This window comes from Mus pahari, chromosome 6 (genome assembly GCF_900095145.1).
Source record: "Mus pahari chromosome 6, PAHARI_EIJ_v1.1, whole genome shotgun sequence".
Classification (NCBI taxonomy): Eukaryota; Metazoa; Chordata; class Mammalia; order Rodentia; family Muridae; genus Mus; species Mus pahari.
Genome location: NC_034595.1, coordinates 71960746 through 71975391, shown reverse-complemented (window position 1 = coordinate 71975391; position 14646 = coordinate 71960746). Strand labels below are relative to the sequence as shown.

The window sequence follows — 14646 nt, the reverse complement described above, 5'->3', positions numbered from 1 at the left end:
CTGAAAGTGTGATCTTTGCAGATGTGATTAAAGTCATCCTGAAAGGTGGTGAGGGTGGGGTTGTCCCTACTCCAGCTTATATCCCTTGCAGGAAGACAGCACTGAACAGAGGCAAAGGAAGAAGGGCATATAAGTCTAGACTGGAGTCAACAAGCCAAGGACTGCTAGTAGCCACCAGGAATCGACCTGCCAGACACCTCCATTTCCAACTCCCAACCTCCAGAGCTGTGGGAGAACAGAGCCAGGCTGCTCTGGGCTGTCTTCTTTGTGCTATTTTGTCTCAGCAGCCCTGGGAAATGAATATACCGCAGTCTGTAACTTGTTCAGTGCCTGTCTTCCATACCCAGCCTCAGGCTGTGAGCTGCTTAAGAACAGGAACTGTGTTCTTCACCCTAAATCCCAGGACCTGGCATGGGTCTGACAACATAGCAGGGCTCTGTAAATATTTACTGCAAGAATGAATGGCAACCAAAAGTACTAAATGAACGCCAATGGAGAGAGGATCCATGAGTCAGTTTTATTTTCTTCATGTGACATATTGTGTTTTCTAAAGCTACTACTTTAGAAACCGCATTAATGCTATAATAAAGGGAAAAAAACAATAAATATTTTCCTTTCCAAAACATATGCTAAAATAACAGACATTTCCACCCATGTGCTAAAATAACAGACATTCCCACCCATGTGTGTTCTGAGACAGGACAAGTTCTGCTCCATGCTTGAGGACTGCTGTCTATGGATTAATAGGCTCCTCCTTGGGTTGCCAGAGTACTGTCTGCACAGTTACAGAGCTGGAGCTCAGGCCTGGGCAGGTAGAGAGTCCAGGTGGGAAGGCTACACAGTCTTCCTGGCCATCTCCACTATCCACTCCTCCACCACAGACTGTGGAATCTAGCCAACATGGCAGCCATCACCTGATGGTGCTAAACTTGGCACCAGAGATTATCCTCCCATATCCTGGCGATGGGCCATGCATCAATACAAACAGTATACTCAATGAACATACAGACAAGTGCTTCTCAGGCTCAGACGCCGACACAAATCACCTACAGATCGTGCTGCAATGCAATTCTGACTCTAGGCCTCACAGATGGAGCCTGGATTGTGTAGTTTTCACCAGCTTGCTACTGGCCTGTGGACCATGGTCTCAGGACTCATGGACCGGAGATGCCAAGGGAAAACTCTGGGTGCTCCGTAAAAAGAAAGAACACCGTAGGATGGGGAGAACCAGAGATAGCATCAGGAAGAAGTATGGAGCAGAGCAGAGCAGAAGATAGGTGGGCATGGGAAGACAGGAAAAGAGTGGGAACCACTGGGAAGGTCCACGGAACAGGCATGTTCAGAGGCTCAAAAGCAGAGCATAGCAGAAGAGAGGGTAAACACGACGGGGAAGAGGAGACTGGAAAGAGTGCTTACAAGCAGTCAGTGAGGGGCCCCGACTGTGGCGCTCAGAAGCATGTCTCTTAATCCCATAGGAATGAAATCTAACACGATTTAAGCACCATGTTTCCCAGAGATCAATCTGGCAGTTCGTGAAGAATCGGAAACCGGCCGGTGGGGAGAACGGCCGCCCCATACAGGTTGGAAGGACTACACTGCTGCCCTGCGTGAGGGTAGAGGGTATGGAAGGACTATACCGCTGCCCTGCGTGAGGGAAGAGGAGAGGGTAGGCATGAGTCAGGGGGGGCTCCGGGGGTCACTAGAGGGAGTGGAGAGACACATTTTGGAGAAGGCAGTAAATGGACTCCATGCTGATTTATAGGGAAGATGGAGATGTGCGGTGCCCTCCGCAGAGCCTGAGGTCCCTGAGGACAAACCTGGCCAAAGGCGAAAATGGGTCACAAGGAGCCTAAGCCAACACTGCAGTTTATGGGTATAGGAGACACTGGGCAGGAAGCAGATCCACTGAGCTCTTCAGGCCTGCAATTCCAACATTTGGGAGCCCAAGGCACAAGGAATCCCATGAGTTCAAGGTAGCCTGTGCTGCAGAGTGAGCTCATGTCTCTCTTTTGATGTTGTTTGGTTGATTTTTATTTTGTTTTGTTTTGTTTTGAGATAGGGTTTCTCTGTATAGCCTTAGCTGTCCTGGAACTCCATCTGTCTACCAGGCTGGCCTAGAACTCAGATATATGACTGCCTCTGCCTCCAGAGTGCATTAAAAAAAGGCAAACTCAGAAAAGATGCCTTGAGAATACAGTTGGATAATCCTATACCACCTCACTGTAGAGACCACAGAGAGGTCTGCCTCAGAAGCAAAAGAAGCCAAAGGGGACACTAATTGATGAATTGACTGTATGGATAGGATCCTGCTATATAGACAAGGCTGGCCTTGCAACCTTTTACCCAAACATCTAGGATTACAGTTGGCTATCACCATATCTGACAGGAAGGTAGAATTTGGATTGGCAGGGAAGGATCTGATAGTCTGGGAATGGCCTGGGATGCAGTAGGATCACAGGGGCCATGAGGCTCCCAAACACTTAGTCCACCTCAGTCCAGCACTAAAAAAAACCAAAAAAACAAAACAAAAAAACAAAACAAAAAAAAAAACAAAAACAAAAACAAAAAAACAATTTCTGCACCCCCAAGCACATGTAAAGTTTGCCTACATGGCCACAGAACTCCCAGGCAGACCAGAGGTACAGGGGAATAGGTGTTTGACTCTATCTTACAGCAGGTATGCACATCGTTTATCATCACCAGGACCCCTGTGAGAATAGACACGGGTACTATTAACAGTCTGGTGAGTACTATAGACATGTGTAAACTAGGACCAACCTGAGGCAAACACCCTGAATACCTGTCTCAGCAAAACACTCACCTGCTTCCCACGCTCCCCCATCTACAAAAAAACCCACAGAGTGTCCTGGCAGAGACAGGTAAACTCTTCACGGGGCAGAGGGAATGCTAATGGTGTTAGGCTCAAAGCCTTTCCCTAGGTAGCTCCCGCTTGAGCAAAGAGGCTCAGCAGGGCAGCAGCACCAAGGACAGCGGCCAGCGCGCACTCCTGCCTGCCCCTCCCCTGATCAGGGCTGCCTTCCAAGCTGATCAATATTTCATGGAGGGAAGGGGCTCCAGTTACCAGCTCTGCACCAAGCCGGAAGGCGCCGCCGCTGTGCCCACTGCCCACCCTGGGGACCTTCCTCTCATATCCAGCATAGCTTCAGCTGACCTGGTCACAGACAGAGGCAGCCTCTCTTCCTTCATCCCCAAGTCTCTTTCAGACCTGTGAAACAAACACCTTCACCCAGAGCTAGACACACACTGCTCAAAGAAGGCCACATACACAAACATTAAGCACAACCACACCCAGCATGCAAGCTACCACACAGGGCACTCAAGCATGAAGAACAAGTATTCACAGAGCACAAACATGTGCACAGACACACATCATTATGCATCACTGACATCCATTACACACATCAGAAATGCAATGACCACAGACCTACATACACATCCCACCCATTAGATCTGCATGTGCACGTACACACACACACATGAAAATTCAAATGACCCATGAAAACTTCCTCACAGAACCTAAGACATATCACATGAGGGCCAGTGAACTGCGCATACTATCTTAACACATATATGTGAAAACGCGCGCGCACACACACACACACACACAAAATATGGTTTGACAGTGACCCCATCTCTTCATAGATACACAGTACACACCCACGCTCTGCCCAGGTTCCTACTTTCCTGGTGCCCAGGGCAAGGTGCACAAGCTGTGCATGTGACTAGGCAGGACACAGACAGACCCCTCTCTTTTCCTCCTTCCCTTCTGCAGTCTCTGCTCTGGACTTGAGCCCTGTAGAGAAACCTAGTTTCTGAGGTGTTTTTGGTCGCTGCAGTCCAACCCTCAGGGACAAATAGGCACAAAGAGGTATGTAGAAGAAGGAGTTGGGAAATGGAGACCCTGGAGAATCCAAAGCCCCTTAGCTCTGTTGTCCTAGGGCTCCAAGCTCTGGGACACGAAGCTCTGAGGACTGTTTCCCTTGCCTGCAACTCCCAAAGCCTCACTGCAGCCTGGGGCTCCAGGCTCCTAGGGAGCTACGAAGTCAGTGCTGTGTATGGAGACAGGAGGAGCATGATGTTGGAGCCCATCTACCACACTACCCCAAGTCCTGGTATGGAACGAGAGTCTCTCCTGACCCCATCCAGACATCTCAACACCAACAGGCCCTTTCAAACAGGTTTTGGGGACTGTACACAAATTCTCTTGTCTGCGGTAAGATCACTGCAAGAGTCTCAAAGCATAACCACTCCTCCAAAACAAACAAAAACCCAAAATAAAACCAAGGAACAGCCCAAGCCAGGGCTGGTGGGGTAGCTCAGGAGAAAGCATGTGTGAAGACCTGGGTTTGATCCCCAGAACCACCAAAAAGAAAGAAAGGGAGGAGAGGGAAGAGTAAGAGGAGGAGTAAGACTAGGGAGAGAAGGAGGAGAAGGAGGAAGACTAGGAAGAGAAGGAGGAGGAGGAGGAGGAGGAGGAGGAGAGCCCGAGCACAGAACAAGCAGAGGAGAGCAGGCCAACACAGCAGGAAAAACCTTCAATATTTTTAGGCAGATGGGAGGGACAACTTCCAAGATTCCGTAGGCAAAAGGTGCACAGCTCTGACTCCTTGCCCCACCACAACTCTGCATTCTCCACACATCAGTGTACCACATTCTCCACACATCAGTGCACCACATTGATGATTCTTGCCAAACCCCAGTCTCCTGTCCTGTTCTTTAAATTGACACTTTCAACTTAAATGAATTATTTTAAATAGAAATTCTATTGCTACTATAAACAGAAAAGTCAATGTCACCTTTAATAACTAGGAAAATACTGTAAACATAAGTAAAACAACAATGTTATAGGCTGTTGAGTCGGCTCTATGGATAAAAATCCCCTGCCTCCAACCCTAATGGCTGAAGTTCAGTTTCTGGGACCCCCGTGGTAGGAGGAGAACGGACTCCCACAGTTGTCCTCTGATCTCCACTCGTACACGGTGGCATGTGCCCAATCACCTACTCATGCACTCAGAAGAAATGAATCTAATTGTACAAACCTGGCAGCTTACACTGTAACCCCAGCACCAGAGAGGTGGAGGCAGTATGACACCAGACGTTTGAGGCCAGCCTGGGTTTCAGAGTAAATGCCAGGTCAGCCCAGGGAGCGTGAGATCCTGTCTCAAAAACCCAAACCAAACAAGCAAAGATCTGTTACTCCAGTTCAGCTGCACGGAGTTTCCAACCATAGCGTTCAACCCTATCTGAGATCTCTCTGAGAGAAAGCGGGGAGGGACTGGAGAGTTTTGAGAGACATTCACAACTATACAAACTCATTCTCCCTGAGGTGACCCTGGACATGCTAGAGTTGAGATAAAATTAATGTTCTCACCAAGTAAGTTGAGGTTATACCACAGCAAATCTGGGAGTCCCTGCACATCATCTTGGGTCCCACTAAGGGTGCCATTCTACCAGATGGGAAGCCCACCCACCTTGCCTTCCTCTCAAAGGAGCTGAGCACAGCTGCCGGCTGGCACCCTGTTGCCACCTGCCACCCATTCTGGAATAACCATTTTATATGAATTGCTCCACTTGGGGCTGATGAGGTGACTCAGCAGGTAAAGGTGCCTACCACCAAGCCTGATGACCTGAATTTGATCCCTAAGACCCACATGGTGGGAGGTAGAGAGAACTTCCTTCCACGCATTGTCCTTTGACCTCCACATATGTGTTACTGTGTGTACACACACACACACACACAAATAAATACAAATTTCTAGAAGAGAAATTGCTCAAGGTTAGTTTTTCCTATTTATAATTTGTCACTATAGTCCTCCAACTAAGATGAAACTCACAGCAGGAATTTTAATCTGCATTTTTAAGAAGAGACCCAGACAGGCTAAGAGACTTGCCCACAGTCATACAGCTCCACAAAGCAGATCCACTAGCAGGAGATCTGACACCCACACAGATGACATCACCCTCACTCTGGGTGATCCTGGGTTTGGGCAATGGGAAAGGCAGAAGGATGGGTACTGGCATATGCTTATAGGGCTCTCACAACCCCAAAGAGCAAACAGGCAGGCGCAAGTAGCCAAGAGTAGGAGTTTTGCCCTGGAGTTATACAGCAGAGCATCTCTACATTAGCACTACCTCTCCAAACTTCAGCTTCCCTGTCTTCAAAATGGGCAAAATAACAGCACATCTGTATCTTTAAAACATAACGGAACCATGTGGATGGTGCCTGGTATAGAATAAGTGTCAAATGGTTTATTACTAGGAAAGTAGGAAGAGCAAAATCAACACAGGTCAAGAATGACTAGCTGGTAAGACAGGCACGAGATGGTTCTTCACTGAGGAAAGGAAATGATATTATTAAATTGTATTATATATAATATATAATAGTAATTATAGTATTAGTAGTATTAGTAGTATTACTATTATCATTATTTTAGACAGGGTTTCTCTGTGTAGCTATGGCTGTCCTGGAACTCACTCTGTGGCCCAGGCTAGCCTTGTGAACTCAGAGATCTGCCACCTTCTTCTGCCACTTGAGTGCTGGGATTAAATGTGTGTTACTACTGGTAAGTTCAGTCTTAAAGGATGAGTATGATTTAAGAGGGAAGATAATTCTGGTTGGTGTGGTGTTTCAATGCCAGTTGGGAGGCTGAGGCAAGAGGAATGTGAATTTGAAACCAACCTGGGCTAAATGGTGAGACAGTGTCTCAAAAAGTCAAGTACTAAGGATGTAGCTTGGTAGATGGCGACTTGTTTAGTGTGTACAAGGCCCTGGAACTGATCCCTAGCACTGGAGGGAGACTATGATGAAATACAGCTCTAAGTGCTCAGACCTTGCCTCATCCCATTCCAAAGTGGAGAAATCCATCATCCCATACCTTCTATCTGTGCTTGGGCTCTGAACCACATGTGACAAGTTCTTCAGTGCCTACCCTAGCCACTATTACCTTGGAATTATTTCCCTTTAAGTCACAATTCCAGGCCTCCTTTCTCTAGGCACTGTCTGCATAGAAGGTTGTCTGCCCACCTGCCTGCTCCACCGTAAACACATAGCAGATATCTTCTACAGCACTTGCCTGGCTAACAGTGACATACACACACCTGAAGGAGGTTCCAGGAGCTTCGTTTATGTCTGACTTGGTGATCCCTCCCAGCAGATTAAAGGTGAGTGATTCAGAGCAGCACCTAACTCCCTCAGAGCCAATCAGATCTTCTCCTGGGAATTTGGACTTAGATCTGCCAAGCCTAGGTGCTAATTCTGAGCATGGTCAAAATCCAGAGTCATGATACCAGAATCCAGTCAGGGGACAGATAGGCAAAGGCAGCCAGCAGGATGCAGAGAATGAAGATTCAAATTCTCCTGGCCTTCCAGGTCCCGCCTCCCTAGACTCGTGATGTCTGTTCATCCATCTGTCCACACCGCCATACCCCATACCCCATTACCTGTAACAAACCTTTATTACTAAAGCTGGTTTGCCTACTTTTTCCTAATTAAGACAGAAGAGAAGCTACTGGAGATATAAGGATGAACACCCTAAAAACACACACTGAACCCAAGCTTCAGGCTTACTGGAAGGAGACACTTATGCAGTGTTGACACTGATGTGGCGAGGGCAGGGTAGGCTAACCACACTGGATGGGCAAACAGTCATACACAAGGGGAGGGGCGGGAGAGCCATCATAGCAGGAAGAAGAGCAAGTGTAGGTACACAGAGGCACAAAACAGCCTGGCCTGCTGGAGAGACAGCCAGTTGTTCAAAGCATGCTGCGGAAGCAGGAGAGGTGGGGATGGACAGATACATAAAGTCGGGTACAGATCATAAAGAGCTTTGAATACCATGCTAAGAAGCTGAGGCTTTTTCCTGCCGGCTATGGGGAGCTATTGAAGTATTTTAAGTAGCAGGGGGTGACAAGGTCAGTTCTATGTTTTGGAACGATCACTCTGGGGATGTGTGGAGAAAAGATTGAAAAAGGAAGGCCTGGCAGTAGAGAGGCCACTGAGAACGCATCAGGATGAAGTACTTGCTCTTTCATACACCAGCCAACTCACTGTATACCTACTATGTGCCAGGGCTAGGTAACACAGGTTCCAGACCCACTGAATGTTCAGGTGAGCAAAGAGACTGGGAAGCAAGTAAAGGGTGCCAAGCGTCATGAGGAAGTACAAGGTCCTGGGTCTGAGGCTCAGTCTCTAAGTGCTCACTGTGCAAGCATGAAGACCTGAGTTCAAATCCCAGCACCCATATAAAAAGCCAGGTATGGCTGTGTGAATGTGTGCGGTGTGTGTGTGTGTGTGTGTGTGTGTGTGTGTGAGAGAGAGAGAGAGAGAGAGAGAGAGAGAGAGAGAGAGAGAGAAAATGTGTGCATGAGTGTGTGTGTACCTGTTCAGGATTAGGGACTAGAAGTGGGAGGATCTTGCTGGCCAGTTATCTTAGAGCCAAGACCATGAGCTTGCAGTTCAATGAGAGACCACATCATGGATAGTGTGTGTTTGCACACTCATGTGCATGAACCATACCACACACAGAGAGACATACACACACAGGAAGAGAAAGAGGAAAAGGAGGAGGAAGTGGTGGTCTCATGGATGTGAAGTGTTTAGTTTTTAGACTTCTCTGCTGTGGTAACACTTGGGAAGAGTCAGCAGGGCCCCAGGATAAGGTGTGCATCCAGGACAGTCTGTGTGAACCTCCTTCAGTGGAGGTTAAGAAAGAATGAGAGAAGATGGTGTAAAAAGGGAGGTAAGAAACAGATCACACAGGGCCTTGGAGACTGCGTCAGTAAATCTGGATTTTATTCTAAGAAGTCCTGGAAGTTTTAAGCAGGGAAATGACACAATCAAACATTTATCTTTAGAAGATCATGCTGGCTACATCTACCCAACGACAGCAAGTGGGGCAGTCATGAGAGTGTAAGGAATCCAGGTAGGAGGCTGTCATCGGTGTCTAGGTGACAGATAGCAGTGCTCTGGAAGGGGGGTGTGAGCAGGAAGAGGGGCTGCAGACCTGACCTGAGAGAGGAACACTGGAGAACAAGGCTTGTTAGGCTCGGCTGTGGGGGCGAGGACAGGGAGGTGTCCAGGAGAATTTCCAGCTTCCAGCTTGAGCAAGTGGGTGGGTGACGGTGACGGTGATAGAGACAAGCCAGGGACCCTGAAAGCAGAGCAGGTGCAGGTGGGTGGAGCTGGGGACCTGGGTTCCATCCTTAGGTGTTGTCTAGGGACCAGTAAGATCAGGTACTGAACATGGAAGAGATGACTAAATTCAGAAGAGTAAGTGAGATGACCTGGGGAAGACAGGCGAGGGGGCAATGCAGTGAAGAGAGGGACCAGTGTAACTCAGGTGCCATGGCAACAGCAGGACCTGGGAGCAGAGCGGCCAGCCATTCTGGGCTTGGACTGTCAGAATCATGAAGCCAAAAGCTTTCAGATCCCAAAGGCATCTGGCTTTGAATCTCCCTCTCCCAGTCAAGGAGCATACCCTGGGTTTAGATAATGTCCAGATGAAAGCTCTCCTTTCCTCTGTACCCCTTCATCCCTCTGGGTAAAGCCAAGTTCTCCCTTCTAAGCATGACAGTGCATGTCTATAATTCTGGCACCTGAGGAACTGAGACAGGAGAATTGCCACAAGTTGAAAGTAGCAGCCAAGCAAGACAGGACTACACAGTAAGAGCCTATGAATTGAATGAATGCCAAGTTCTTCCAGGCTCAGCTCAGACAGCCCCTAACCTAGGTGGAAACTTCCCTGCCCAGGCCTGCTGTCTTGCTACCAGATAGATACCCTGTCTTTGAAACTCAGGTCTTCCTCTTGATAAACTGCGGGGCTGTGGTCAAAGACCCTCAGTTCCCTCATCTATGCGATGGAGAGGATGATTATTGTTTCCTCAGTGGTGAGAATGGGTGTATAATGGACTTAGCAGAGGAACCATAGGGTAAACACCATGTAAGCCTTACTGACATTAATATCCTTCTGCCTTCACACAGAGAGTCACTACCCCCCACCCCACCCCTATCCTTGGTATCCTCCACTCAGGAGCTACGTTCAAGTCTTCGTCCTCTCTGGATTGTGAGCTAGGTAATATGAAAGCCCTAGTGCCAGATGACAGCTCAGGTCCCTTGTTCAAAGCCACTCTTTTCAGACAGTGGCAGCAGAAAATGTAAAAGTATGAGGTCCTACTAAGCACAGGATTCCACCCACGCTAGCCCTCGTGTGAGGCCTGACACAGGCCCTACAATTTCCAGCGAGATTTTTCACTTTCCTCTTCCCGTTTTTTAGAGTTGATGACATTCAAGTTTAAATACCGTCTTGTTCTGCTTATGAACTGCTGGGTTACGATTCAAACACAGAGCAGTTTTCAAACCTCTGCACCTTACCCTCTGGCTCCCTAGAGGCTGGGAAAACCTGGCCCCAAGGGCTGAGCTTCGGTCAACAAGGCTGAGATGTGGCTCAGCCCACAGAGAGGGATCTAGAGAGACTAGAACTGTCTCCCTCCTGGGAAGAGGCACATAAACAAGGGCTCCCTGGGTACCACCTCTGCTGCTACTCAAGGGAGGGGCTAAGAGAGGGCAAAAGGTCACTCATGAGGAGGCTCACTTGTGCCCATAGGTCCCAAAACACACACTCTCTGGAAGTCTGACCCTGTCTCCAATCCTTAAAACCCTTTAGGATAATCCTCACATCTCTCCTATCCCGCTAATCCAGGGTTGTGGAGCTTGGCTGTCTCCTGCCACACACCCCTCCACGACACCACCAGGAGCTGTAAACACTGTTGCCTCTATCATTCTTGCATCTTCGCCTACATGGCATCCTCCATGCTCAGCTAAGAGGTCAGCCTCTCTGGAAGCCCTTCTAGAACCTCAAAGTAGGGGAGCAACCTGCAGTCTCAGCACATGTCACCATCTATGTAATCACCTGCCCTAGACCATGAGCCTGCTAGAGAGTGACTGCCATAGAGCAAGGTGCTGCCTGGTCCCTAGAGCTTGCTGTACCAACGGCACTGGGTGGACTGGTGTGTTGTCCGACCACAGAGGCACGAGTACTCGCTCCTCCTCTGCCTCCCTTTCCTGTTTCTTGTGAAGTGACCTTGAAAGGTACCCTGGGTTTTGTTTTGTGTGTGAGACAGGGTCCCATGTAGCCCAGGCTGGCCTCCAACTTGTTATGTGGCTCAGTTTAGTCACTTGCCATCCGCTGGGATTACAGGGTGTGCCATCAGGCTCGGCTCTTTTTAATTCAGCTATCTTGAACTCTTACGTGTGAAGAGTTCAAACCTGCAAGGGATGAGAATCACCTGCCTTAGGCTGGCTGCACATTCTGACATCACTTAACCCAGTAGCACCTTCTAGGTAGCTGGGCCAGTCAGGATGCAAAGCATACCTGGTTTGAGTTTCAGTTTTGAAACAAGGTCTCATTCTGTAGCCCTGTCTGGCTTGGACTTTGCTATGTAGACTAATCCTGCAACAACAACCCTACTGCCTCTGCCTTCCCAACCACAAGGCATTGCCATGCACCACCAAGCCCAGCAATAATTCTTGCTTTCCAAAGCCAACTGAGGCAAGGGAGGTGAGCTGGAAACCTGTAGTTATCACAAGTGGAGGACATGAACCTTACTCTGTCCGATGCCCAAGTCCCTTGTCTTTTCTCTGCCACTGACCCCACACCCTTGTGACTCACCACTCAAAACCAATCCATCTCACCCACAGAGCTCCTATCCAGTACCAGACATCCCTGTGCACACAGCCCCATCATGAAAAGAGGCTGGTGGTCAAGTCATCTGTACCCACTGTGAGAGAAACACCCCCAGGCCAGGCAAACACAAATCGGGGAGGCACCCCCATTATCAGCAAAGTACTGCTGTAGGAGAAATGCTCTGCACCCCAAGTCAGCAGAATGCTGGTGGCAAGAGCCATTGCCATAGTCAGCACTTCCCTACACCCCCTGTGCCTGGGCTCCTGACAAGAGTGGGGGACACAGAAAAGCCTTCCAAAGTAGGGCTCCTAAGGTCAGAGAGCCCTGGGGCGTAGCACCTGGGGGTAAAAGGCTTCAGCTGGGGAGTGGGGCAGACTCAGGTGAGAGTTCTCACGTGGCACTAATGAAATCAACCACCAGTCTCCCTCCCCCTCCCCTGAGACCCTCCAGGCTCCAGCTGATGCAATGCCCAGGCCTGATAATTGTTTTCTTCACTCCTTAAAGGGCCAGCTACTACTCTAGCTATGGACAGACATTACCCAGACCCCCTGACAGCCCTGCCCCCAAGCCCAGAGCTCAGAAACTGCTCAGGGTAAGCAGCAGAGAGGCGGAGGTGGCGGCAGCTCGGGGTGCTCGGTCAGCCAGCAGCTTCAAGCCTGGGCTCCAAAGAGTAAAACCCAAACAATGTCCAGAGACTAGGAGTGGCAAGGAGGAGGGAGCAAGAACAGTTAAGACAGCAACACTTACACTGAGCACATCCCCTGGAGGAAGGGACTAAGGTCCCTGCTGAGTCCTCAGCTCCTGGCTCCAGCATGCCTGCCCCAGCAAATGCTTGGCACAGTGTTGCTTATAGTTCAGCAGTTACCCACTGAGCTCATGAGGGCTAAGGGAGAAGCTGCTCAAACCTACCATTGTATTTACTCCTCCTAAAACCGTAGGACTGTTTTGCCTAAAGAGGTTCGGAGAAAGCAGGTGATTCCTTTCATATCACATAGCCAGAAAGTAGCAGAGCCAGGGTTTGAAGACAAGTTTAATTGGCTCTGGGGCTCTACCCCTTGTAAATGGCCAGATGGCTGGAGAACCCAAGAAGTCCCTGAATACCTGGTTTAAGCACAAACTGCATGGACCCCTCCCCAGCAGGCCCCTGCCCAGAGAGTGTCCCATTGGGCCATCCTCTTCACTTGCCTATGGGGACAGTTGGTAGCTGCGTGACTGTGATTACGGACTAATTGGTGGCTGGCAGCAACTGTGGAGATGGGTTGTCAATCTCTTGGTGAAAGACCCTCTTTCCACCATTCAAGCCCCAAAGCCCAGTGAGAAGTCATCACCAGCAGAGAACAGGGCAATAAAAAAGCAGCTGCCTTCCTTCTCTAGAAGATATCACCCTTAGAGACAGGGTTGGACACATCAATTCCCCCAGGCCCAAGCCCTTGAAGGCCCCTGATGGCACAGCCAGCTAGGGCCCCTTGTTACTCTGGCTTAGCTACAACATTTCCCACCTTAGCCAGAGACCACAAGAGCTATGGACCGACCATTCTTTCTGAGATACTAGGAGGGGAAACCCACTCCTTGAGGTTGGGTTGTACAGAGGTAATGGGGGCCTGGGATCCAGGCAACCAGGCAGCCAGCCAAGGCGACCTATTCTCCCAAACGAACAAGATGCCAGAATAGCCCATGGAGGGTCTTGCCAAGCACCCCATCGTGCCCCTGACCACTTTTTCCCAGCTTCCCAGAAGCCCCCTCTTTCACCCCGAAGCTGCGTGAGCACCACCTCTCTCCTTTTTACTAAGAAGGGGAGTGTTTCTCTGGGTACAATGGTGTCACGTTGGAAGGAAAAAGTGGCCGCTTCCCAACCAGGGTACAGGCAGGAGAGGGAAAGGCAGGCTACCTTTCCAGGAGGGATTTTAAGCACTTTGCAAAAATGCCATGCGAAGCAATGCTGTTGAAGAACAGGGCCCCAGGTGAAACCCTGAGCGTCAGCAAAGTACTCCAGATTCTAGGGTTCCTACCCCATTTTCCAGGTTTCCTCAGGCTCAGCCCCCGCCCCATAGCCATCCCAGGTTGTGCGCATCGCGGAGCCTCCCCCTCCCCGCCCCCCAGATCTGGCATACATCCCTACGTAGCGCTCGGCGGCCGGCCGGAGCCCCCCTTCCCGGCGTGGTCCCCTGACCGCAGCCCCCTCCCCACGCCCACTCGCAGGCGCGCAAGGCCTGCTGACTTACCCCGAGGTGGGGCCGGGGTCCACGCCTGAAGCGGGGTTCCGCTGGCGGAGTGGCGCCGCAAGGCGAGGCAGGTGCTGCCCCGGGACCCCGCCCCGCGGACCCGGCGGTAGGCGCGGCCCGGCCCCGAGCGGGCGCGGACTCCGAAGGGGTAGGGACGCGGGGCGGGGAGGGGCAGCGACAGAGACTCACGGGGGCATCGCCCGCCACCGGGCCGGACAGCTCCGCTCCGCCCGCCTGCGCTGCTGGCTCCGCAGTCGCCACACAGTTCTCAGTCGCCGCCGGGTGCAAAGCCCGAGCCACGGCTGGCGGGAGGAAGCGGGCCCTGGCAGGGGCGGGGCCTAGGACTGGTGGGCGGGATTAGTGGATGGGCGGGGCCATTGGGGCGGGGCCCTGGGTGGGCGTGGCTTCTGGAATCTTGATCTTCTAGGTGTATCCTTGAGGAGTAGGCCTGGAAGAAGTGAACCTCTAAGAATCAGGGGTTGGGGGCCCGCTCAAGTCCCTAAGATGCTCCTCCTGTCCCTTGCCTGTCCACTCTTCTACACAATCTGCTCCTTCTCATCCTTCCTTGTCTTTGGGGGCACCTCCCAGGTGCCTCCATCTATTCTGAAAAAGATCAAGGAACGTCAGATGGTGAGCAATAAAGCTAAACACCTTACAAACATAGAGTCCATTTTAAAGACCAAAAAAAGGGGGAAACTTTCGGAGGAGAAATGACTTGCTCA

The 14646-nt window shown here is 50.4% G+C and overlaps 1 protein-coding gene across 1 annotated transcript in view; it reads right to left on the bottom strand.

Annotated features, from left to right (window-relative positions):
• Rims3 (regulating synaptic membrane exocytosis 3) overlaps nt 1-14241 on the bottom strand; it is a 36372-nt gene extending 22131 nt beyond the window's left edge. The window contains exon 1 of the mRNA XM_021200309.2: nt 13925-14241. The gene's annotated coding sequence lies outside the window, so the exon portion shown is untranslated. The remainder of the gene's footprint in view (nt 1-13924) is intronic.
• Between the last annotated feature and the right edge of the window lie 405 nt (nt 14242-14646).